We start from the raw sequence: 24,889 nt of genomic DNA, 5'->3' as shown, positions 1-24,889 counted from the left end.
GATTGGTGAAGGGCAAATATGGATATATTAGATTCTCTAATGTCACGTGGAGTGCAGTCTCTAATTACTGGGAGAGATGTACCTATAATATCTCCCACCGAAAGGGTTGGTGATGGAAATGGTATTGAGCAATGTGAGGATTGGAGATGTTTCCAAGCTTTGAGAGTAGCTTGTATTATTGGAAAGGAACAGGAGGGGGTTTTACTCTGGCTGGAATTCCCTAGCAGAAGAGACCGGAAAGGTTGACCTACAAGTTCTTGTTCCATCGCTACCCAAGATTTAGGATTGGGTGTTCTGAGCCAATCTATTGCTCTGGATAGTAAGACGGCTCTGCCGTATATTTCAGGATCTGGGAAGGCTATGCCTCCTGAATGCTTAGGGTGTGTTAATAAGGAATAAGAGAGTCTTGTTTTTTTTTGGGTCCAGATGAATGAACTAAAAAGTTTTCTAAGGGAGACATAATAAGACTTAGGGACTGGTATGGGTAAAACCTGCTGGAGATAAGTAAGGCGAGGTAAAATTAGTGAGGCCAAAAGGTTTTTACGACCAAACCATGATATCGTAGGTATATTTAGTCTATTTATGTCAGTAGTGATAGATTGTAAGAGGGGCAAATAGTTAAGTGTAAATAGTTCAGATGGATTGGAGCTTATCTTGACTCCCAAATAAGTGATGAATGGAGATGACCAATCGAAGGGTGAGTTTTCTTTTAGAATCAATTGGATTCTATGAGAAATCTTCACACATATCACTAGGGATTTTTGTTTGTTTATTTTAAAGTTTGACAAAAGGCTATATGTTTCTAGGTGTTTTTGGATTAAGGGGAGTGAAGTACTGGGATTGGATGTCATAATCATTATGTCATCTGCGAAAGCCGTAAGTTTGTGGTTTTGGTCTCCCAACATGACTCCATGGATGTCCCGGTCTGCTCTCAGTCTAGCAAGAAGGGGTTCCAGGGCTAAAACAAAAAGTAAGGGCGAAAGGGGACATCCCTGACGAGTGCCATTTTGTATGCTAAAGGGGTCGGTTAGGTCTCCATTAATTAGTACTGATGCTGAAGCTTGGGAGTACATTGCGAAAGTTGCTTGCACAAAGGGACCAGGCAGGCCAAATCTAAGTAAGATTTGTTTTAGGTATAACCAGCCAATTCTATCGAATGCTTTTTCTGCATCTGTGCTTAAAAGAAGCAACGGCTTTGACCGTAAAGCAGAGTAGTAAAGCACGTTTAAGACTCTAGCTGTGTTGTCTCTACCCTCCCTTCCTCTAACAAAACCCACCTGATCCCTGTGTACAAGCAAGGGAAGCAGGGTCGCAAGGCGGTTTGCTAACATTTTCGCAAGTAGCTTGAGGTCAATGTTAAGAAGTGAAATGGGCCTATAGCTTGCGCATTGTTTGGGGTTTTTCCCTTCTTTGGGGATTAAAGTTATGTGGGCCATTGTCATATCTCTGGATAAATGTTTCCCCTGTAAAGCCATGTTGCAGACTGAGAGCAGATGCGGTAAAACCACTTGCTGGAATGTCTTGTAATAGATCACAGGGAATCCATCTGGGCCTGGGCTCTTACCATGTGGGGATTGGGCTAGTGCCTTAGTCAATTCCTCTAAGGTGAACTGGGATGCCAACTTAAGTTTATTTTCAGGTGTTAAGGTGGGCAGAGAGATTGAATCTAGAAAAGATGCAAGAAGATCTGAATGTGTTTCAGAATTCAGAGTAGGAGGGAGATTATATAGTGTTTCATAAAACGAACGGAACTGAGTTCCTATAAGTTTTGAAGAATATAAGGGAGTACCCTGGGGGGAGTCAAGTTGATGTATATAGTTTGTGGATCTTCTGTCTTTTATTCTTCGCATCATAAATTTAGACGCTTTGTCCCCATGAGCATAAAATTTATGTTGGGAGTTTAAGAAGTATTTGGCGGTGGATTGCTGTAATAGGGATTTCAGTTCTGCTTTTAAGGATGAAAGTTCCGTAAAATGGGACTCTAGTAGAGATTTTTTGTGTGTTTTTTCTAAGGAGTAAATCCTACTGTTCAAGGAATCTATTTTTTTGTTTCTTTCTTTTTTAAGGAATGCCCCAAGACTAATGAAGTGTCCTCTAATATAAGGTTTATGGGCGTCCCAAAGCGATTGGTCTGAGGTTTTTAGGTATTTTATTGATGGAAAAATATTCCTTGAGTAAATCCAATATCTTATCTCTAATCTTTAGGGTGCTCAATAATGATTCATTTAGCCGCCATCTAAATTTACTTGGGTTGGGTGCAGTGGCGTCTCTAGCTTTCAAATTTTGGGGGGGGCACACTGGGGGCCAGGACAAAAGTAGGGGGGGCAGCTATAACAACGATACATTTACACAAGTACGCTTAGAAATGCTGCGATACTTTACCCAATACCTAAAACCGCAACAGGGAAGAAAAGTCCAGCTGTCTGTGGATGACACTTTTATAGAGAGGGGGGATCTGTGGATGACACTGCTATGGGGGGGGATCTGTGGATGGCCACATACCGTATATAGCATCTTAGCTATATGTGTCATCCACAGATCCACCCATGGACAGTGTCATCCCCCATGTCCCCCCTCCATAACAGGGTCATCCACAGATCCCCTCCCTATAACAGTGTCATCCACAGATCTCCCTCCCCGCCTCTCACAGGAGTGTACATAGTATAAAATAAACATATTTGCACATGAACACTTACATTACTTTGGCTTGGCCTTGGGGATCTCGGACGCCACTTCAACACTTTGGCCGGGGGCTCGGTGGAGCTGATGTTGTGTTTTATCCTAATGAGAAAGATTTCATAATAAGGATTTGGAGAAGGGGCAGAGGGATAGCAGAGCAGGGAGAGGCTGGTGCTGCTACTAGGGGGTCATACCATGGGGGAGTAATAACACCCACCATAATGCCCCCCAGTAGAAATAATTATCCTTATAATGTGCAAAACATACCCCCTTATGCCCCCAGTTGAGCTAATGTCCCCCATAATGTGCCAGTATAAAATACTCCTATATAGTGCACCAGTAAATGCCTCCATAGTGCTCCTCTCCCCCCTTCCTGCTAGTGACCCCCATAATGTACCAGTATAAAATGCCCCATATATCGTGCCCCAGTAGATGCCCTCAGTGTCCCCCATAATTTGCAAGTATAAAATACCCCTTCTTAGTGCCCCCCGTAGATGACTCCATAGTACTCCTCTCTCCCCTTCTCCATAGTACCCACCATAATGTGTCCCAGTATAAAATGCTACTGTACAGAGCCCCCCATATAAAACACCCCTTCTTTGTGGCCTCAGTAGATGCCCCTATAGTGCCCACCAATAATGTGCCAGTAATAAGTGCCCTCAATAACGTGCCAGTAACAAGAGCCCCCCAATGTGCCAGTAATAAGCCCCCATCACGTGCCAGTAACAAGAGCCCCCATCATGTGCCAGTAATAAGCCCCCCATCACGTGCCAGTAATAAGCCCCCCATCACGTGCCAGTAATAAGCCCCCCATCACGTGTCAGTAATAAGCCCCCATCACGTGCCAGTATTAAGCCCCCCCATGTTCCAGTATTAAGTCCCCCCATCATCATGTGCCAGTATTAAGTCCCCCCCATCATCATGTGCCAGTATTAAGTCCCCCCCATCATCATGTGCCAGTATTAAGTCCCCCCATCATGTGCCAGTATTAAGTCCCCCCCATCATGTGCCAGTATTAAGTCCCCCCCATCATGTGCCAGTATTAAGTCCCCCCCATCATGTGCCAGTATTAAGTCCCCCCCATCATGTGCCAGTATTAAGTCCCCCCATCATGTGCCAGTATTAAGTCCCCCCCATCATGTGCCAGTATTAAGTCCCCCCATCATCATGTGCCAGTATTAAGTCCCCCATCATCATGTGCCAGTATTAAGTCCCCCCCCATCATCATGTGCCAGTATTAAGTTCCCCCCATCATGTGCCAGTATTAAGTCCCCCCCATCGTGTGCCAGTATTAAGTCCCCCCCCATCATGTGCCAGTATTAAGTCCCCCCCCATCATGTGCCAGTATTAAGTCCCCCCCATCATCATGTGCCAGTATTAAGTCCCCCCCATCATGTGCCAGTATTAAGTCCCCCCCATCATGTGCCAGTATTAAGTCCCCCCATCATCATGTGCCAGTATTAAGTCCCCCCATCATCATGTGCCAGTATAAAGTCCCCCCCATCATCATGTGCCAGTATTGTAATAAGCCCCCCCCAAAGTGCCAGTAACACTATTGTAAAAAAAACAAAAAAAAAAACAAAAAAAAAACCACTTATACTTACCTCAGTCTCAGCGATGCGATGCAGCCTCTTCCTGTGTCCCACGCTGTAATATAAGGCTCCGGCGGCATGATGACGTCATTGCGCCGGCCTCTGATATGTTGCCGGCCTAGTGCCTGCAGCCAGGGGCGTCCATAAAAATCACTGGGCCCCATAGCAGGAATCTAAATTGGGCCCCCATTCCCCTTTTATAGCCCCTCCTTTTGTTCCATGAACTATTCTTGCTGCTGCGTTTTATAATTTATGCCATCAGGGCCGGATTGGGATTACAAAACAGCCCTGGCACACAAAAGAGGTATAATAGATGCAGTGTGTACAGATGTATATTATATACAGCAGTGTACAGTTATGTGAGGTACGCGGTATGATATATGCAGTGTGTACAGGTATATAGTATATTCCGTAGTGTACTGATATGTGAGGTACAGGGTATAATAGATGCAGTGTGTACAGGTATATAGTATATACAGCAGTGTACTGATATGTGAGGTACGGGGTATAATATATGCAGTGTATACAGGTATACAATATATACAGTAGTGTAATATGTGAGGTACGAGGTATAATAGATGCAGTGTGTACAGGTATATAGTAAATACAGCAGTGTATCGACACCTCGTACCTCAGATATCAGTACACCGTTATATATACTATATATCTGTACACACTGCATCTATTATACCTCGTACCTCACATATATAGTATATACAGAAGTGTACTGATATCTGTACACACAGCATCTATTATACCTTGTACCTCACATATCAGTGCACTGCGGTATATACTATATATCTGTACATATTTCATGTATAATACTGTGTAATATATGCAGTGTGTGTGCATGTATGTGTGTGTATCTATATATATATTACACACAGAGCAGTGTATTGATGTGACACATAGAAGGTATAATACTGCAGATGCAGTGTTTATAGAAATATGTGGTCAGTTATACATTATGGTCACTGTGTGTGTGAGGTACATGAGGTAGTGGTCACTGTAACTGTCTGAAGTATTATACAGTGAGTGAGCAATGAGTAAAAACAGGGCATGGAGGGGGGGTAAATGATGAGAAGTGGAGGACCTCCTCTTACCTCTCCATTCCAGTCTGTATGGATCAATGCAGAGCTGCTTGCGAACTTCTAATACTTGCTATTAGGGGTTGAAGGACCTGTGATGATGTCATCACAGGTCCTGGCAGATATACCTTTGAAACCTAGGAACTACACCATTTTTGGTGCAGTTCCTTTGCTAGATTCTGCAGGACCTGTGATGTTGAAGATGATGTCATCACAGGTCCTGGCAGATGCACTGTTCTAACCTGGGAACTACACTTTACACTGTGCAGTTCCCTTACAGGACCTGTGATGACATCATCAAAGGTCCTTTAGCTTTAGAAAGATAAACAGGAGCAATTAGGGGGCGGGGCCTCTCCTCCACTTCGGGGCCTGCCTGCAGCCTATCAGAGGAAGGGGAAGGGACACGCCTCTCCCTCCCCTTCACCTCCGCACCTCCGCTGGCACAGGCAGTTTACAATGGAGATGAGCGCAATGGAAGCGCTCATCTCCCTGTGCCCGGCGGCGGCTCACTAGGTGGGGGCATTTTAGTTGGGGGGGCACATGGGGGGGCACAGCATGATGTAGGGGAGGCTGTGGCCCCCTCTGGCCCCCCCCCTGGCGACGCCACTGGTTGGGTGTAGGTGCTGAAATTGGGAGGAAAATGGGGGCATGGTCCGAAAGAAGTATAGAACCTATTTTGGGACTATGACAGAGTTGGTGGTGTTCCTTAGACACAAAATTGGTAGTCCAATCTATGATATGATTGGTGGGGATGGGAGTAAAACGTATAATCTTTTGCGTCTGAATTGAATACACGCCATACATCTATGAGGTTTAAATTCCAAAAGCCTTCTTTTATAAAACGTAATGTTCTAAGAGACAAGCTCGATTTACAGGAAGAGGAATCTAGGAAGGGATTTAAAGTAGCGTTTAGGTCTCCTCCAACTACTATCAAACCTTCAGCAAAGGATTCTATTAGGGGAAATATCTTCGTAAACCAAGTATGTTGGCCTGTGTTAGGGGCGTACAAATTTATGATGGTGTAAGTTTGGGGACCTATAGAACCCTTCACTAATTGGTATTTCCCTTCTGGATCTTGGAGTTGGGAGATATATCTAAAAGGAATCTTCCTCTGGAATCCAATGCTCACCCCCCCGGATGCAGCAGAATTACCTCCACAATGATACCAAAGGGCGTAGTTGGAAAAGGATAAATTAGGATAATGGTTAAATTTGAAATGAATCTCCTGTAGGAGGAGGACACTGGCCCCAGCTTTGCGCAGTAATGCGAAGATTTGGCTCCTCTTAGAAGGGGAATTGAAGCCCTTCACATTAAAGGACGTAAATGACAAGTCAGCCATTCAGTTTGATGTATGGAACTCTACCTTGCCGTAGCCAGGTCCTCCTCCCGGAGACCCACCTTTTATTTCTGCTGAAGCTATATATCCGGAAGGGTGAGAAAGGAGCCAGAGAATTCTTCCACCATGTCATGTATGTTGTTTTAATTGAAGTATGTACCTTTAACAAAAAATAAACAAGATAACAAGAAACTGTTAAATGAACTTTGAAAAAGTAAGGCCCAAGTGTGTGGGTCACATTAAGAGGCATAATAAGGATCGCAAGGGGGGAAAAGGTGTCGTCATCCCTATTGTGATCCTCACAGCACATTAATACAGCCTCAACCGTGAGGCAATGAGACAGAATGACTTTAGATATGAGGGGTGAATTGGTAGATTGATAAGAAAGGAGGGGAGGGGGGAGGAGGGGAGGAATAGGGGGGTAAGGAAAGGTATAGAAAGGGGATTAGTGGGCACGGGAAAAGAGGTTAAGTAAGGAGCTTAGATATTTAAAGAAACCTTCAGGCTATACAAGATTAACCCAGAATTATGGTGTCATCTGGCTGGTCTTGCGCTTGTTCTTCTGGGATCTCGGAGTGCGTGGAGGCTCAAAAGGTGAGATCTTTGGAACTTCTGGCAGGTCAGTAAGATCTTGATATAGTTCCCAGTTTTCTATAGGGAGAGGAGGAATCTGTAGGTGTTCATATGCTCCTGCCAAATCTAAGAAAGATGAAATGGTGAGGCGGCGTCCCTCGTGGAAAAATGATATCCCGAATGGAAATATCCATCTGTATGGTATCTTCTTTGTTCTAAGCCAGTCAGTCAGGGGCTTCAGGCTTCTTCTCTTCTTGAGGGTAGATGGAGCCAGATCTTGGAAGACTGAGATAGGAGTTCCCTCATAGGACATATCAGGTGTGTTTCTTGCTGTCTCCAGTATTGCCGATTTGGTCTGGTAATTAAGGAACCGACATATGATGTCTCTTGGAGGCTCTGTGGGTTTGGGCTTAGGTCGCAAGGCCCGGTGCGCCCTTTCCACTGTAATCTCTATTGGCATGTCTGGGCCCAAGATGGCGCTGCATATCTCTATCACCACCGTCGGGATACTTGCTGCATCGACGGATTCCGGCACTCCCCTGAAGCGCAGGTTGTTTCTGCGCCCCCTGTTTTCCTGATCTTCCACAGCATTATGGAGCTCGTTCAAGTAAGTGCGGCATTTCTGTAGAGAGGAGGCCGTGGCTCACTGGTGTTCCAAAACAGCAGTTTGGTGGGACTCTAAGGCGACGACCCTGTCACCAATGTGGTGGACATCATGGCGGAGGGCAGTTAACTCACTGAGTATTGGTTTCATCGCCATGCTGAGGGATTGCTTCAAGAATCGACGGGTGATGGGGAGAGCTGTTTTGCCATGGGAGTCTTCTGTGTCGCTTTCCCCCTCTGACATCTCAGGGGAACGGTCACGCGCCTTATGTGATGCAGCCGGCGCCATTTTAGGTTCCCTGGCCGCTACTGTGGCGGCAGCCTTCTTTATAAATTTGTCCATATCCCCGCTTATATGAAGGGGTTTGGGGGCATTAGAGTTATCCCCAGATCTTGGGTTACCAATCTTGACCATCTTTTCTTCTGTCGGCTAGCGTTAGCTGGTGCTGTGCAGGAATCAGTACGGAGAGCTCCTGACTATGCTGCCATCACAGTCCGGCGCTAGCTCCGCCCCCAGTGAACACATTTTATAAGTGGTCAGAAACTTGTAAATAACTCATGAAAGAATAAAGTTACGTTAAAACCAAGCACACCATTGTTTTTCTTGTGAAATTCCCAATAAGTTTCATATGTCACATGACCCTCTTCCTATTGAACAAACAAAAGTTGGATTCAAAATGGCCAACTTCAAAATGGCCGCCATGGTCACCACCCATCTTGAAAAGTTTCCCCCCTCACATATACTAATGTGCCACAAACAGGAAGTTAATATCACCAACCATTCCCATTTTATTAAGGTGTATCCATATAAATGGCCCACCCTGTAGTTTAAATCCCAATTCACATGCATTGTCTTGTAAATGTGTTGTGAATTGTAAGTGTGGAAGTTGCATCAAAATCCACAACATATTTAGGCTAGGACAATAAGATGAAAATTGGTCACACTATTTTAGTGAAATTGCAGCATTACCATAACTTGTCAATGTTTCACTATTTAGGAAAAGTTCTGACAACAAAAGAATTTCAACTACAGTATGTTAGTTTTCATAGTGTCATTTTTTAACTTCAACCCACCGGCAACCAGAAGCTACCATGAAGACCTAGCCTTTGCACTTACACATTTTTCCACTGCTTCTTTTTTCCATGCTTGTATGTATTCTCTGTAATTTGCAGCCTATGATATATTCCAGTTACAGTGCATAAACCTACTATTTGGATGCACGCTGAGAAATCATGCTTTCGAAAATAAGACTTCTTAGGAAAAAATAACTTGGATACCTTGCCACTAAAATAATTCAGAATGAAACATTTCTTAAAAGATTAACATTTAGGCCCCTTTCACACAGTCGAGATTTCCGCGCAGGTGCAATGTGTGAGTTGAACGCATTGCACCCGCACTGAATCTGGACCCATTCATTTCTTGGGGCTGTGCACATGAGCGGTGATTTTCACGCATCACTTGTGCGTTGCGTGAAAATCGCAGAATGCCCTATTTTGTGCGTTTTTCACGCAACGCAGGCTCCATAGAAGTTAATGGGGCTGCGTGAAAATCGCAAGCATCCGCAAGCACGTGCGGATGCGGTGCGATTTTCACGCACGGTTGCTAGGAGACGATCGGGATGGGGACCCGATCTGTATTATTTTCCCTTATAACATGGTTATAAGGGAAAATAATAGCATTTTTTATACAGAATGCTTAGTAGAATAGGGCTGGAGGGGTTAATTTTTTTTTTATAATTTAACTCACCTTAATCCACTTGTTCGCGCAGGACCTTTGATGACGTCACATGGTCCATCACATGATCCATCACCATGTGATGAACGTAGTGACGTCATCAAAGGTCCTGCGCGAACAAGTGGATTAAGGTGAGTTAAATTATTATTTTTTTTTTAACCCCTCCAGCCCTATTGTACTATGCATTCTGTATTCAGAATGCTATTATTTTCCCTTATAACCATGTTATAAGGGAAAATAATACAATCTACACAACCTTGAACCCAAACCTGAACTTCTGTGAAGAAGTTCGGGTCTGGGTACCACATTCAGTTTTTTATCACGCGCGTGCAAAACGCATTGCACCTGCGCAATAAAATCTGAACAACGGAACGCAATCGCAGTAAAAACTGACTGCGATTGCGTACCTACTCGCGCGGGTTTGCCGCAATGCACCGGGACGCATCCGGACCTAATCCGGACACACTTGTGTGAAATGGGCCTTACAATGTACCGTAGTAATATAAAATGTTTAATTTGAATCAGTATATGGCAATTTTGTGAGGCTAGAGAAAGCATATATTTCTGTAAGGGAACATTAAAGAAGATCACATCAAACAGAAAATGTAACTCAGTAGCAATGACAAATACACAGAAAAGGCCATTTAATGACAACAATACTCATACAATCTCACACAGTGCCAGATTAAGTATCACTACACATATTAATTTTACCTGGCTTCTTTTTTGACACTACAAAACCACTAGAATAAGCACTTTTTTGGCCATCAGCATTTTGTATCGCATTTTTAAGTGTTTTTTTGTCAAGCTTTGTTTGTAAACAATGTTTGTCCAAATGTCAAACATGCTGCATTTTTGAAGAGAAGATAGAAAGAATAAAAATGCCACCTTAATAACGAAAATGCAAGTAGCAAAAAACCTTGTTTGTCCAGTGTTTCATATTTGTATTTTGAGGGGTATTCTTATATCGACAAATGTATTTGAAAAAATGTATGCTGACTAGAGTTGAGCGGACACCTGTATGTTCGGGTTCGACGGGTTCGACCCGAACTTGTCCGCAAACCCCATTGAAGTCAATGGGAACCCGAACTTTGGAGCACTAAAATGGCTCAAAAAAAGTCATGGAAAGGGCTAGAGGGCTGCAAAAGGCAGCAAAATGTGGTTAAGAGAATGGCAAGTGCTCTGCAAACAAATATAGACAAGGAAATGACTTCAAATAACATAAAATACGTAAAAAAACAAATAATAATCTTGATCTAGGAGGAGGAGGTCCATATGGAGTAGGAGGTTGAGGAGGCGGTGGATGTGGCGGTGTAGGTGGAAGCGGCGGTAGAGGAGGAGGAGGTAGCCAACACTGTTTTTTTGTTTTGTTTTTTATTTTATTTTATTATTTAATTTTTTGTTTAAATTTGGGTAGACCCCAAAACATTGGAAAATAAAACAAAGAGAAAGTGCGCTGGAGTACAACAATAGCTGGGTAAGGGCCGATATACATGTCTATTCTGCACAAGGTACGGACAAGTCCTGTGGGATCACTGCCTGGTTCATTTTAATTAATGTGAGCTTGTCCACATTGGCTGTGGACAGGCGGCTGCGCTTGTCTGTGATAACCTCCTCCTGCCGTGCTAAACACACGTTCAGACAATACACTGGCTGCAGGGCAGGCCATCACCTCCAAGGCGAAAATGGGAAGCTCAGGCCATGTGCCCAATTTGGAGACCCAGAAGTTAAAGGGGGCAGACTCATCAGTCAGTACATGTAGGTGTGTGCACACATACTGCTCAGCCATGTTGCATGTCCCCGTGACAACCACGATCCAATTGGATATCTTCTCTATAAACTTTTGATGTTCTTTTATTCGCCTACCATAGTGATTAAGGAGTAACAGGGAATCAGGGTTCCATGCCAGAGCATGAGAAAGGGATAACACATCCAAGGGAAGTCAATCGCTAAAATGTGATTGGGTGAAAATGTGGGACAAGTTATTGAAGCAGAAGCATCCAAGTAAAGGAGGGGACGCCCCGGCAATTACCCACTCCTGACTCGGGGAGGTAGTGATGACAAATAACAATACAGGACTCTTAAGATGCCCTGTTATTGGAATAAGTAATAAAAAATTAAAGGGAATATCACTGCGGTATTTTGGATTAGTAAAATTTATACAGGAGAGGCCCTGTTGCCGCTTTATTGACTCTAGATAACTTCTGCCTGATCGCACGTCCTTGTGACGTCCACAATCCAATTTAGATATCTTTTCTATCTACTTTCGATGTTCTTTTATGCGCCTACCATGGTGATCACGGGTAACGGGGAATCCGGGTTCCATGCTGGAGAGGGAGCGTGAGAAAGGGATACCACATCCAAGGGAGTGAATCAAGGGAGTCAATTGCTGAAATGTGATTGGGCGGAAATGTGGGACAAGTTATTAAAGATGAATAATCGAATGAAAGGAGGGGCGCGCGTCAATTAAAGACAAATTTTAGAAATGTAAGTCCCTGTCACCTATGCAGAGCAGGGGTTTTTCAATGGCAAAAATGGGTTAATGTCACCCACCAATGGAACAGACGATTTAGAAAAATTTTGGTCCCTGTCAACTATGCAGAGCAGGGGTTTATTCACGGCAAAACTGAATTCATGTCACCCACCAACTGAACAGACGATTTTGCAAAAATTACATCCCTGTCACCTATGCAGTGCAGGGGTTTGTATACGGCAAAAATTGTATAATGTCACCTGAGAATGTAACAGACGATTTTTAGAAATTTAGGTCCCTGTCACCTTTGCAGAGCAGGGGTTTATTCACGGCAAAAATGGTAAAATGTCACCCAAGAATGTAACAGACGCTTTTGCACCCTGCTCCCTCTTTTGCTGTGCTGGTGCCTCTGTGCGACCACCGCCTCTTCCTCCAAACTGCACACATCACTCGCATGACCTTGATTCCATGTGGGGTCTAGTACCTCATCATACTCCACATCATCTTCCACCCAATATTAACCCCTGCCCTCCTTATTGGTCTGCAGACTGCAGAAAGCCGCAGCAGTTGTCACCTATGTTTCGTCATCATCAGAGACGTGCTGCAGTGGTCTTCCCATGTCCTCATCCTAAAACATAAGTGGTTGGGCATCAGTGCACTCAATCTCCTCCACTTCTGGGGCAGGGCTATGTGGATGGCCGACGGAAACCCTGCCAGCAGATTCATCAAAAAGCATAAGAGACTGCTGCATGACTTGGGGCTCAGACTGCTTGCCTGATTTGCAAGGGGGTGAGTTGAAAGACAGATGGCCCTTGGCTGTAGGTGCCAACTCTGATCTTTCAGCAGGGTACTGGGTGGGAGACAATGTGAAGGAACTGGAGGCACTGTCAGCCACCTAATCTACTATCTCCTGTACTTGTTCTGGCCTCACCATTCATACTGTCCTAAATGTAGTGTAGGCCACAAATGTACTTTCTAGCTCAAAAGATGAGAATTTGTCACCCAACAATGTAACAGAGACGCATTTTTTAAATTTAGTTCCCTGTCCGCTATGTAGAGCAGGGGTATATCACAGCCAAAAATTGTTCAATGTCACCCAACAATGTAACAGACGAATTAGTGAAATGTTTTTCCCTGTCCACTATGTAGAGCAGGGGTATATCACATCCAAAAATTGGTGAATGTCACCCAACAATGCAACAGACCAATTAGGGAAATGTGTTTCCCTGTCCACAATGTAGAGCAGGGGTATATCACAGCCAAAAATGGGTGAATGTCACACAACAATGTAACAGACGAATTAGTGAAATGTATTTCCCTGTCCACTAGGTAAAGCAGGGGTATATCACAGCCAAAAATAGGTGAATGTCACCCAACAATGTAACAGATGAATTAGTGAAATGTATTTTCCTGTCCACAATGTAGAGCAGGGGTATATCACAGCCAAAAATTGGTTTATGTCAACCAACAATGTAACAAACGAATTAGTGAAATGTTTTTCCCTGTCCACTATGTAGAGCAAGGGTATATCACAGCCAAAAATTGGTGAATGTCACCCAACAATGTAACAGACGAATTAGTGAAATGTATTTTATTGTCCACAATGTAGAGCAGGGGTATATCACAGCCAAAAATGGGTAAATGTCACACAACAATGTAACAGACGAATTAGTGAAATGTATTTCCCTGTCCACTAGGTAGAGCAGGGGTATATCACAGGCAAAAAGGTCCATATGGAGTAGGATGTTGAGGAGGCGGTGGATGTGGCGGTGTAGGTGGAAGCGGCGGTGGAAGAGGAGGAGGTAGCCAACCCTGGTATTTTTTATTCTATTTAAATTTTTTAAATTTTATTTGTTGTTTAAAATATGGTACACCCCAAAACATTGAGAAATATAAAAAATAAAACAATCAGAAAGTGCGCTGCAGTATAACAATGGGTGGGTGAGGCCGGTACACATGTCTATTCTGCACAAGGTACGGACAAGTCCTGTGGGGCTGACATGTTTACTGTGTAGCTGCAGGCAGTGAGGATACAAATGCTGGGCACAGGAGCTGAAAGAGAAGTTCTGCAGAGCGTTGCAGGAACCCGGAACTAAGCAACCAAGTCCCGCGATACCTTGGATCAAACACGTGACAGATACCAAGCAGCGCGGACGCCGGAAGCATTTTGGAGCGGTGCGGTAAGCTGGGAGACGGGACTGCCGGGGACTTTCAACTGTACCGGTAAGCATATCCATTCCCCACAGCACTGAATACCGGAGGGACCGGAGACTTTCCAGCATAAGTAAAAGCTCCACTGTCCATATTTATGGGCAGCTAGAGGCTTTTATGATAACATCGAGTGTCATTTAAAGAACCAGTACCTCCAATAATATATCTGGACTTACATGCTGTGTTGATAGGATACCTACATCATTTACCATCAGTATCAAGCATATAGTCCACCGTGCACTCACCGTGGAAATTTAGAGGTTCCTCATTTACATTCAGCCTTATATAAAGAGCCAACATTTTCCAATTAGAGATCCGGATTTACATTTGCTGTGTTGAGAAGATACCTATAACACTTGCTTCAAGCACGAGAGAACTCTTGCCATTATATTTAAGCATCAGATTAATTACCAGGTGGCTTGAGATATTAAGAGGACCACTTCTCTACCTATTATCAGTGTACTGTACATTTTATATTTTTATTATTGCAATTGTATTGTGTTGATTTTATATTGTTTTATCTATGCTGTCCACACTCCAATATTGAGTGAGAGGCTAATAAATTGCTGTTGATGTGAACCATATAGTGAGTGCCAGCCACTTTTTTATTCATTTTTTCCTGTGGGATTCATGCTTGGTTCATTTTAATGAATGTGAGCTTGTCCACGTTGGCTGTGGACAGATGGCTGCGCTTGTCTGTGATAACACCCCCTACCGTGCTAAACACACGTTCAGACAATACACTGGCTGCAGGGCAGGCCATCACCGCCAAGGCGTAAAGGGCAAGCTCAGGCCATGTACTCAATTTGGAGACCCAGAAGTTGAAGGGGGAAGACCCATTAGTATGTCAGTACGTGTAGGCGTGTGCACACATACTTCTCCACCATGTTGCTGAAATGCTACCTCCTGCTAAGATGTTCCATATCAGCTGGTGGTGCTGGTTTTTGTTGTGTGCTGACAAAGCTTTTCCACATTTTGGCCATGCTAACCTTGCTTTCTGAGGTGCTGGCGGGGCCCCAGCTGCGTTGGCGACCTCTTCCTCCTCCTCTGCCTTAGCCTTGTGCTTCCATTGTGCCCCGCTATCAGGTGGGAATGCCATCAGCAGCGACTACCAGCATGCACTTGTACTCATGCATCTTCCGATCACGCTCCAGTGATGGAATTAAGGATGGTATGTTGTCCTTATAATGGGGATCCACCAGCGTGGCCACTCAGTAATCAGCACAAGTTAGAATGTGGGCAACCTGGCGGTCGTTGCAGAGACGCTGAAGCATGGAATCACTCATGTGTTCCAGGCTGCCAAGAGGCAACGACATGCTGTCCTCTGTTGGAGGTGTATCGTCTGTGTCCTCTGTATCCCCCAGCCACGCATCAGTGATGGCCATGAGCTGGTTTGGGTGCCACCCTGTTGTGAACATGGTTCCTCCTTCTCCATCTCCTCATCCTCCACCTCGTCATCCTCCAGAACTGTGCCCTGGCTGGACAATTGTGTACCTGGCGTATGTTGGTGCAGAAACCCTCCCTCGGAGGGACTTGTGAATGACTGGCCTGAAACACTTGTAAATGATCCCTTTTCCTCCTCCTCCTGTGTCACATCCTCTTCCATCATCGCCCGAAGCATTTTTTCAAGGAGGAATAGAAGTGGGATAGTAACGCTGAGAACAGCGTCACCGGCACTGGCCTTGTTGGTGGAGTACGCAAAACAGCGCAACAATGCACACAGGTCTCGCATGGAGGGCCTTTCATTGGTGGTGAAGTGGTGCTGTTCCGCAGAGCAATTCACCTGTGCGGGCTGAAGCTGAAACTCCACTATCGCCTGCTGCTGCTCGCACAGTCTGGCCAGCATGTGCAAGGTAGAGTTCCACCTTGTGGGCACGTCACATATGAGGCGGTGAGCGGGAAGGCCGAAGTCACGCTGCAGCGCTGACAGGCAAGCAGCAGGGTGAGAACACCGAAAGCGCGCACAGAAGGCCCGCACTTTCTGCAGCAGCTCTGACATATTGGGGTAATTTTTCTGGAATTTCTGCACCACCAAATTCAGCACATGCCCCAGGCAAGGGGTGTGCATAAAAATGTCACGGGTGAAGTTTGCATATAGCTGGAACTTATGAATAAACGAGCGACTGGCTTGATCCCAAACTAAGGAGCTTATAGGTGAGCCCTATAAAACCATAAGAGCTCTCCCTGACTGCTATGCACATGCAAGGGTCTCGATGGCAGACGATTGTATGCCCACGTACCTAAGTCTGTGTGACACCTGAAAACCCTATAATAGTGAGGGGACACGACCACCGGCTCCCTGCACTTAATACGGACGGAGTCAGGGTCACCTAGAATCAAGCCAGCAAGGAAACACAATAAAGTAAAGGACTTATCTGAGCAAACAGCAGAAGCAGCCTCCACCAGTGAACACTTCATCTAGGAAGTAATATAAACCGCAAAGTGAGGCAGTATGGAGGGGAATATAAAGGAAGACGATTACTCTAAATAAGTGACACCTGGCAGAAGGAAAAGGAGATGAGAAAGTGAAACCAAAACAAAGAACATCATACAAGAGGTAGAGAAGAACGTCTGCCAGACCTCACAGAACTGGCGGTGACAGTACCCCTCCCTCTACGGGTGGACTCTGGACACTCAGAGACCACCTTCTCAGGATGAGACCTATGGAAAGCTCTGATTAGACGAGTGGCCTTAATGTCAGCCTTTGGGACCCACATCCTCTCCTCAGGACCATAACCCTCCCAATGAACGAGGTACTGAAGAGAACCGCGGATAATGTGAGAATCCACAATCCTAGAGACCTGAAATTCAAGATTACCATCAACAAAAATCGGAGTTGGAGGCAAAGAGGAGGGTACAGTGGATTGGACATAAGGTTTTAATAGGGAGGAAGATCAAGACGGAAGGCAACGTGATTGATGAAGGACAAGATCTTGTAAGGCCCAATAAACTTAGGACCCAACTTCCAGGAGGGAACCTTCAGTTTGATATTCTTTGTAGACAACCACACCAGATCACTAGAGATGTCGCGAACATAAAATTTTCCGTTTGCGAATGGCGAACGCGAATTTCCGCAAATGTTCGCGAACGGGCGAACCGGGCGAACCGCCATAGGCTTCAATAGGCAGGCGAATTTTAAAACCCACAGGGACTCTTTCTGGCCACAATAGTGATGGAAAAGAAAGTTGCTTCAAGGGGACTAACACCTGGACTGTGGCATGCCGGAGGGGGATCCATGGCAAAACTCCCATGGAAAATTACGTAGTTGACGCAGAGTCGGGTTTTAATCCATAAAGGGCAAAAATCCCCTAACATTCCTAAATTGTTTGGAATAACGGGCTTTAAAACATCAGGTATGATGTTGTATCGATCAGGTAGTGTAAGGGTTACACCCGCTTCACAGTGACAGACCAAACTCCCCGTTTAACCCACCGCAAACACCTGCAAACCGTTCATTTGCACAACCGCAAACTCCCCATTTGCACAAGGTTGAATACCAAGCTAGCCATGTCCCGTTCCTTGTCCTAACTGACGTCATTGAAGGTCTCTTCCTCCACCCAGCCACATACAACACCAAGGGTCCCCGAAAGGTGACAACAAGCCCCCTGGGACGCATGCTGTGGTTGGTCTTCCACCTCCTCAAAGCCACCTTCCTCCTCTGACTCCTCTTCTTCAGACTTCTCTCTCTGCGTTGCCGCAGGTCCAGCAATCGACGATGACAAGGCTGCTTCTGGTGGTGATGGTGACCACAATTCTTCCTCTTCATGCTCATCTACGGCCTGATCCAGCACTCTTCGCAGGGCACGCTCCAGAAAAAACGCATATGGGATGAGGTCGATGATGTTGCCTTGGGTTTGACTGACCAGGTTTGTCACCTCCGCAAAAGGACGCATGAGCCGACTGCCATTGTGCATGAGCATTCAGTAACGTGGCCAAAAAAATACCCAGCTCTGCAGAGGCTGTCCTCTTTTTTTTAAATAAAAAAAAATCTGTTCTTAACAGTTTAATCTCTGTTTTGTCCCCTATCAGGGGCCGGTGTATGAAATAGATTTTAGGAACCGGGAGAGGGAAAAACATGCTTGGTCGGTCCTCTTACTTCCAATTTGGGGCACTGCGTGTACGCCTTGCAATGTACTGTGCTACCAGATATGAGTGGTGTGTTTAAGTAGTACTATTCCTTTCAGTTTAATCCCTGTTACATCCCCTATTAGGGGACGTGTATGGAATAGATTTTAGGAACCGGGAGATGGAAAAAGATGCTTGGTCGGTCCTCTTACTTCCAATTTGGGGCACTGCGCGTATGCCTTGCAATGTACTGTGCCACCAGATATGAGTGGTATGTTAAGTAGTACTATTCCTATCAGTTTAATCCCTGTTACGTCCCCTATTATTATTATTATAATTAGGTGTGTTAAGTAGTACTATTCCTATCAGTTTAATCCCTGTTATGTCCCCTATCAGGGGTCGGTGTATGAAATAGATTTTAGGAACCGGGAGATGGAAAAAGATGCTTGGTTGGCCCTCCTACTTCCAATTTGGGCACTGCGCGTGCGCCGTGCAATGTACTGTGCCACCATATATGAGTGGTGTGTTAAGTGGTACTATTCCTATCAGTTTAATCCCTGTTACGTCCCCTATCAGAGGACGTGTATGGAATAGATTTTAGACAACCGCAAAGAGTTGTCAATAGTTGACACACTCATGACATAAATTTTATACCTCTATGCGTCAATCTTGGTGTAGTGATGACTGTTCTCGTGCGCACGTTTGGGAGATTGCAGGCGATGGGGGTTTTTCAAAGTCTATGGTCGTGCGGACTGAGGTAGTTCAGTGACAGTTAAGTGACCCAGAAAACAATGATTTTGCAGTGTGGACCCATTGTTGGCCTAGTAGGCTTTAATGATCACCTTAGATGATCACAAAGAAAATTAATGTTTTTTCTATGCAAAATTATCCAGCCGATCGCTTTTGGTCTGTTCACAATGAAGCAATGACCTTATCGTCTGGGGTGTGCCAACATTGCCATTGCCAACACACTCATAGAGGTGGTCGCTTCATTGTGATACGCAAGCCCCTTCACCACAACAAGGTAACGATCACAAAGGGGAATTGACACATGTATGTGCCTTTTTTTTTGTTTTGTTTTTGCAGCCACAGTGCAGCACCAGAGGCCAGAAAAATTAGGCATGTACACATGCCTGAAAAATGAGGTATTGTTGCAGCCGCTGCTGTAGCAGCGGCCAGAAAAATTGATGTTTTCCAGGCAGAAAGTGCACTAAAACATTTTGGCTTGAACCCTAGTTGGTGGCAGATAAGTCACGTAAGTCATCCGGCATGCAGAGATAAAATACAGCAGCGTGTGGACCATTTTTAGCCCAAGGCAGCTCATCTCATCACCAGGCCTTTATTAGTCAAATGTATCGCCCACTGTCAGTCCCTGCCTCATTCATCTTAATAAAGGTGAGGTAATCTAGACTTTTTTTGACCTAGGCGACTTCTCTTCTCAGTGACAATACCTCCTGCTGCACTGAAGGTCCTTTCTGACAGGACACTTGAAGCGGAGCAGGCCAGAAGTTCTATCACAAATTGGGATAGCTCAGGCCACAGGTCAAACCTGCACACCCAGTAGTCAAGGGGTTCATCGCTCCTCAGAGTGTCGATATCTGCAGTTAAGGCGAGGTAGTCTGCTACCTGTCGGTCAAGTCGTTCTCTGAGGGTGGACCCCGAAGGGCTGTGGCGATGCGTAGGACTGAAAAAGCTCTGCATGTCCTCCATCAACAACACGTCTGTAAAGCGTCCTGTCCTTGCCGGCGTGGTCGTGGTAGGAGGATTACTTTCACCTCTTCCCCTGTTAGATTCCCTTTGTGCTGTGACATCACCCTTATACGCTGTGTAAAGCATACTTTTTAATTTATTTTGGAACTGCTGCATCCTTTCCAAATTTCGGTAATTCGGTAACATTTCAGGCACTTTCTGCTTATACCGGGGGTCTAGTAGCGTGGCCACCCAGTACAGGTCGTTCTCCTTTAGCCTTTTTATATGAGGGTCCCTCAACAGGCACGACAGCATGAAAGACCCCATTTGCACAAGGTTGGATGCCGAGCTACTCATGTCACGTTCCTCGTCCTCAGTGATCTCACTGAAAGTCTGTTCTTCCCCCCAGCCACGTACAACACCACGGGTACCAGATAGGTGACAACGAGCACCCTGGGATGCCTGCTGTGGTTGGTCTTCCTCCTCCTCCTCAAAGCCACATCCTCTGACTCCTCTTCCTCACACTCATCTTCCAGCGTTGCCGCAGGTCCAGCAAGCGATGCTGATAAGGCTGTTTCTGGTGGTGATGGTGACCACAACTCTTCCTCTTCACGCTCATCTACGGCCTGATCCAGCACTCTTCGCAGGGCACGCTCCAGGAAGAAAACAAATGGGATGATGTCGCTGATGGTGCCTTCGGTGCGACTGACTAGGTTTGTCACCTCCTCAAAAGGACGCATGAGCCTATAGGCATTGCGCATGAGCGTCCAGTAACGTGTCAAAAAAATTCCCAGCTCCGCAGAGGCTGTCCTAGCACCCCGGTCATACAAATACTCGTTGACGGCTTTGTCTTGTTGGAGCAGGCGGTCAAACATTAGGAGTGTTGAATTCCAACGTGTCGGGCTGTCGCAAATCAAGCGCCTCACTGGCATGTTGTTTCGCCGCTGGTTATCTGAAAAGTGCGCCATGGCCATGTAGGAACGCCTGAAATGGCCACACACCTTCCTGGCCTGCTTGAGGACGTCCTGTAAGCCTGGGTACTTATGTACAAAGCATTGTTCGATCAGATTCAACACATGTGCCATGCACGGCACATGTGTCAACTTGCCCAAATTCAATGCCGCCAACAAATTGCATCCGTTGTCACACACCACTTTGCCAATCTCCAGTTGGTGCGGAGTCAGCCACTGATCCACCTGTGCGTTCAGGGCGGACAGGAGTGCTGGTCCAGAGTGACTCTCTGCTTTCAGGCAAGTCAACCCCAAGACGGCGTGACACTGTCGTATCCGGGATGTGGAATAGCCCCTGGGGAGCTGGGGGGGTGCAGTTGATGTGGGGCAAGACGCAGCAGCAGAAGAGGACACAGCTGAGGAGGTTATGGAAGAGGATGGAGTAGGAGGAGTAGAGGAGGTGGCAGCAGGCCTGCCTGCAAGTCGTGGCGGTGTCACCAACTTCTCTGCAGAGCCACGCATTACATGCTTGGCAGCCGTTAGCAGGTTTACCCAATGCGCAGTGTAGGTGATATACCTGCCCTGACTGTTCTTTGCAGACCAGGTATCAGTGGTCAGATGGGCCTTTGCCCCAACACTGTGTGCCAGACATGCCATGACTTACTTTTGCACAATCGAGTACAGGTTGGGGATTGCCTTTTGTGCAAAGAAATTTCGGCCGGGTACCTTCCACTGCAGTGTCCCAATAGCTACAAATTTTTGGAAGCCTCAGACTCCACCAGCTTGTATGGTAAAAGCTGGCGGGCTAAGAGTTCCGACAAGCCAGCTGTCAGACCCTGGGCAAGGGGGTGACTTTGTGACATTGGCTTCTTACACTCAAACATGTCCTTGACAGACACCCTGACTGTGGGCAGATGAGCAGAAACTGCTCAAGGCGAGAGACGGAGTGGCGGAATGGTTGAGAGGAGGCAAGGAGGACAGCAGTGGTTGACGTGGCTGAAGATGCTGGACCAGGAGGAGGATGGCGGCTTTGAGTTTGTGTGCTGACTTGTACTCTGTGTTGATCCTATAGGCGTTTGTGATTAGAGATCATGTGCCCTTCGCAAAGCAGTTGTACCTAGGTGGGTGTTGGACTTCCCACGACTCCGTTTCTTTTGGCACAGGTTGCAAATGGCATCGCTGTTGTCAGAGGCAGACACACAAAAAAAAAAGCCACACTGATGATCTCTGCAATGACGGCATTCTGGTGGTGGCAACAGCATGCGTTGATTGGCGTGCTGTCTGGCTGACCCCCGGGTGCCCGATGCATGCTGTCTGACTGTGCCACTAGCTCCTTGCGACGACCCCTCCCCTGCTTTCCAACTCGTCTCTCTCCTCCTCTCTGTCTCCCCATCTGAACTTTCCCCCTGTCTTCTTACTCTTCGAGCGGTCACCCACGTGACATCCACGGACACATCGTCATCATCACACCGCTTCACTTGTATCTGACAATCAGCAAAGAAGCAGCAGCGGGTACAACATCATCATATCACACGTACGTCCATGTGTGTAATGCTGCCTGACTGAGACATACCCTCGTTATCTACATCCTCTGGCAATAATGGTTGCACATCACTCATTTCTTCAACTGATGTGTAATAACTCCTCTGGACAGATCAAGTGAAGCAGCTGTGGTGCTAGTGTTGGTGGTGGCGGGCGGGCAAGGTGTTAACTTGAGAGGTGCCCGAAGGCTGAGCTGGAGGAGGATGGTGCGTCAAGGTTCCGAGCGGAAGCTGTAGAAGATTGGAGTGTTCTGTGTTAGCCAGTCAACTATGTACTCATACCTTTTCGAGTTCAGGGTACGTGGCCTCTGAACACTGGGCATTATCTCGAGGCCAAGGGAATCACAGCCACCATGACCCACGACGGCCCCTGCGGGGTGGGCCCTGCCTCTGCCTGTCATTTTTTTCTAGATTAGTTTAGTTTGTACTATGCGTGCAAGCTACTGTGACACCAGATATGAGTGGCACTGTGCACCTGGCAGAAGTTGGCAGACGTAGACGCTGTAGGCCTGACACACACGCTTGCAGTCAACTAACTGCTATTCAATCTATTACAGTCAAAATTGTTTTTTTTTTTTTTTTTAATTAATCTACTGTGACACCAGATATGAGTTGCGCTGGTGACACTATGCCTTGCAGGGCCTGAAACACACACGCGTGCAGGCACTGATGCTATTACATTGACAGTCAAAATTATTATTATTTTTAAAATGTAATCTACTGTGACACAAGATTTAGTTGCGCTGGTGACACTATGCACTTGCAGGGCACCGAAACACCACACACACGTGCAGCAACTGACTGCTATTATTTTACAGCAAATTTAATTTTTATTTTTTTATGTAATCTACTTTGACACCAGATATGAGTTGTGCTGGTGACACTATGCACTTTGCAGGGTCTGAAACCACACACACGCGTGCAGGCAAACTGACTGCCTATTTATTAACAGTCAAAATTGTTGTTTTTCTTTAAATGTAATCTAATGTGACACACAGATATAAGTTGCGCTGGTGACCACTATGCACTTGCAGGGTCTGAAACACACACACGCGTGCAGGCAACTGACTGCTATTTATTCACAGTCAAAATAGTCGTTTTTCTTTAAATGTAATCTATTGTGACACCAGATAATGAGTTGCGCTGGTGACACTATGCACTTGCAGGGCATGAAACACACACACGTGTGCAGGCAACTGACTGCTATTATATTACAGTCAAAAAGTTTTTTGTTTTTTTTTAAATGCAAGCTACTGTGACACAAGATATGAGTGGTGGCACTGGGCAAGTGGGCACAGTATACGCTGTGAGCCTGAAGCCTCATGCACACGACCGTTGTGTGCATCCGTGGCCGTTGTGCCGTTTTCCATTTTTTTTTTGCGGACCCATTGACTTTCAATGGGTCCGTGGAAAAATCGGAAAATGCACCGTTTTGCACGCCCGAGACCGTGATCCGTGTATCCTGTCCGTACAAAAAATATGACCTGTCCCTGTTTTTTTGACGGACCAAACGGTTCACGGGACCCCATTCAAGTCAATGGGTCCGTGAAAGACATGGATGCACACAAGATTGGCATCCGTGTCCATGATCCGTGGCCGTAGGTACTTTAATACAGACGGATCCGAAAGATCCGTCTGCATAAAAGCTTTTTCAGAGCTGAGTTTTTCACTGTAGTTAACACATTGGTGGCCAGTGCGGCCGGCCCCCCCCTCCCCTCCCCTGTAGTTAACCTCATTGGTGGCCAGTGGGCCCCCCCTCCCTCCCCTGTAGTTAACTCGTTGGTGGCCAGTGGGGCCACCCCTCCCCTACCCTGTAGTTAACTCGTTGGTGGCCAGTGGGCCTCTCCCCTCCCTCCCCCTCCTAATTAAAATCTCCCCCCCTATCATGGTGGCAGCGGAGAGTACCGATCGGAGTCCCAGTTTAATCGCTGGGCCTCCGATCGGTAACCATGGCAACCAGGACGCTACTGCTGTCCCGGTTGCCATGGTTACTTAGCAATTTGTAGCAGCATTATACTTACCTGCGAGCTGCGATGTCTGCGTCCGGCCAGGAGCTCCTCCTACTGGTAAGTGACAGGTCATTAAGCAATGCGCTACACAGACCTGTCACTTACAGTAGGAGGAGCTCCCGGCCGGACGCAGACATCGCAGCTCGCAGGTAAGTATAATGCTGATACAATTTGCTAAGTAACCATGGCAACGGGACAGCAGTAGCGTCCCTGGTTGCCATGGTTACCGATCGGGCGATTAAACTGGGACTCCGATCGGTACTCTCCGCTGCCTCCAATGATAGGGGGGGAGATTTTAATTAGGAGGGGGAGGGCAGGGGAGAGGGCCCACTGGCCACCAACGAG

General features: G+C 46.1%; 1 protein-coding gene and 1 pseudogene across 1 annotated transcript in view; one reads left to right on the top strand and one right to left on the bottom strand.

Moving 5' to 3' along the window:
• LOC120978569 (potassium channel subfamily T member 2-like) overlaps positions 1-24,889 on the bottom strand; it is a 1,475,081-nt gene that overhangs the window by 1,182,625 nt on the left and 267,567 nt on the right.
• LOC120979960 lies at positions 18,253-18,430 on the top strand (annotated as a pseudogene).

Source organism: Bufo bufo, chromosome 9 (assembly GCF_905171765.1).
Source record: "Bufo bufo chromosome 9, aBufBuf1.1, whole genome shotgun sequence".
In the NCBI taxonomy this organism is placed as follows: Eukaryota; Metazoa; Chordata; class Amphibia; order Anura; family Bufonidae; genus Bufo; species Bufo bufo.
This window is presented reverse-complemented; position numbering and strand designations above follow the sequence as displayed.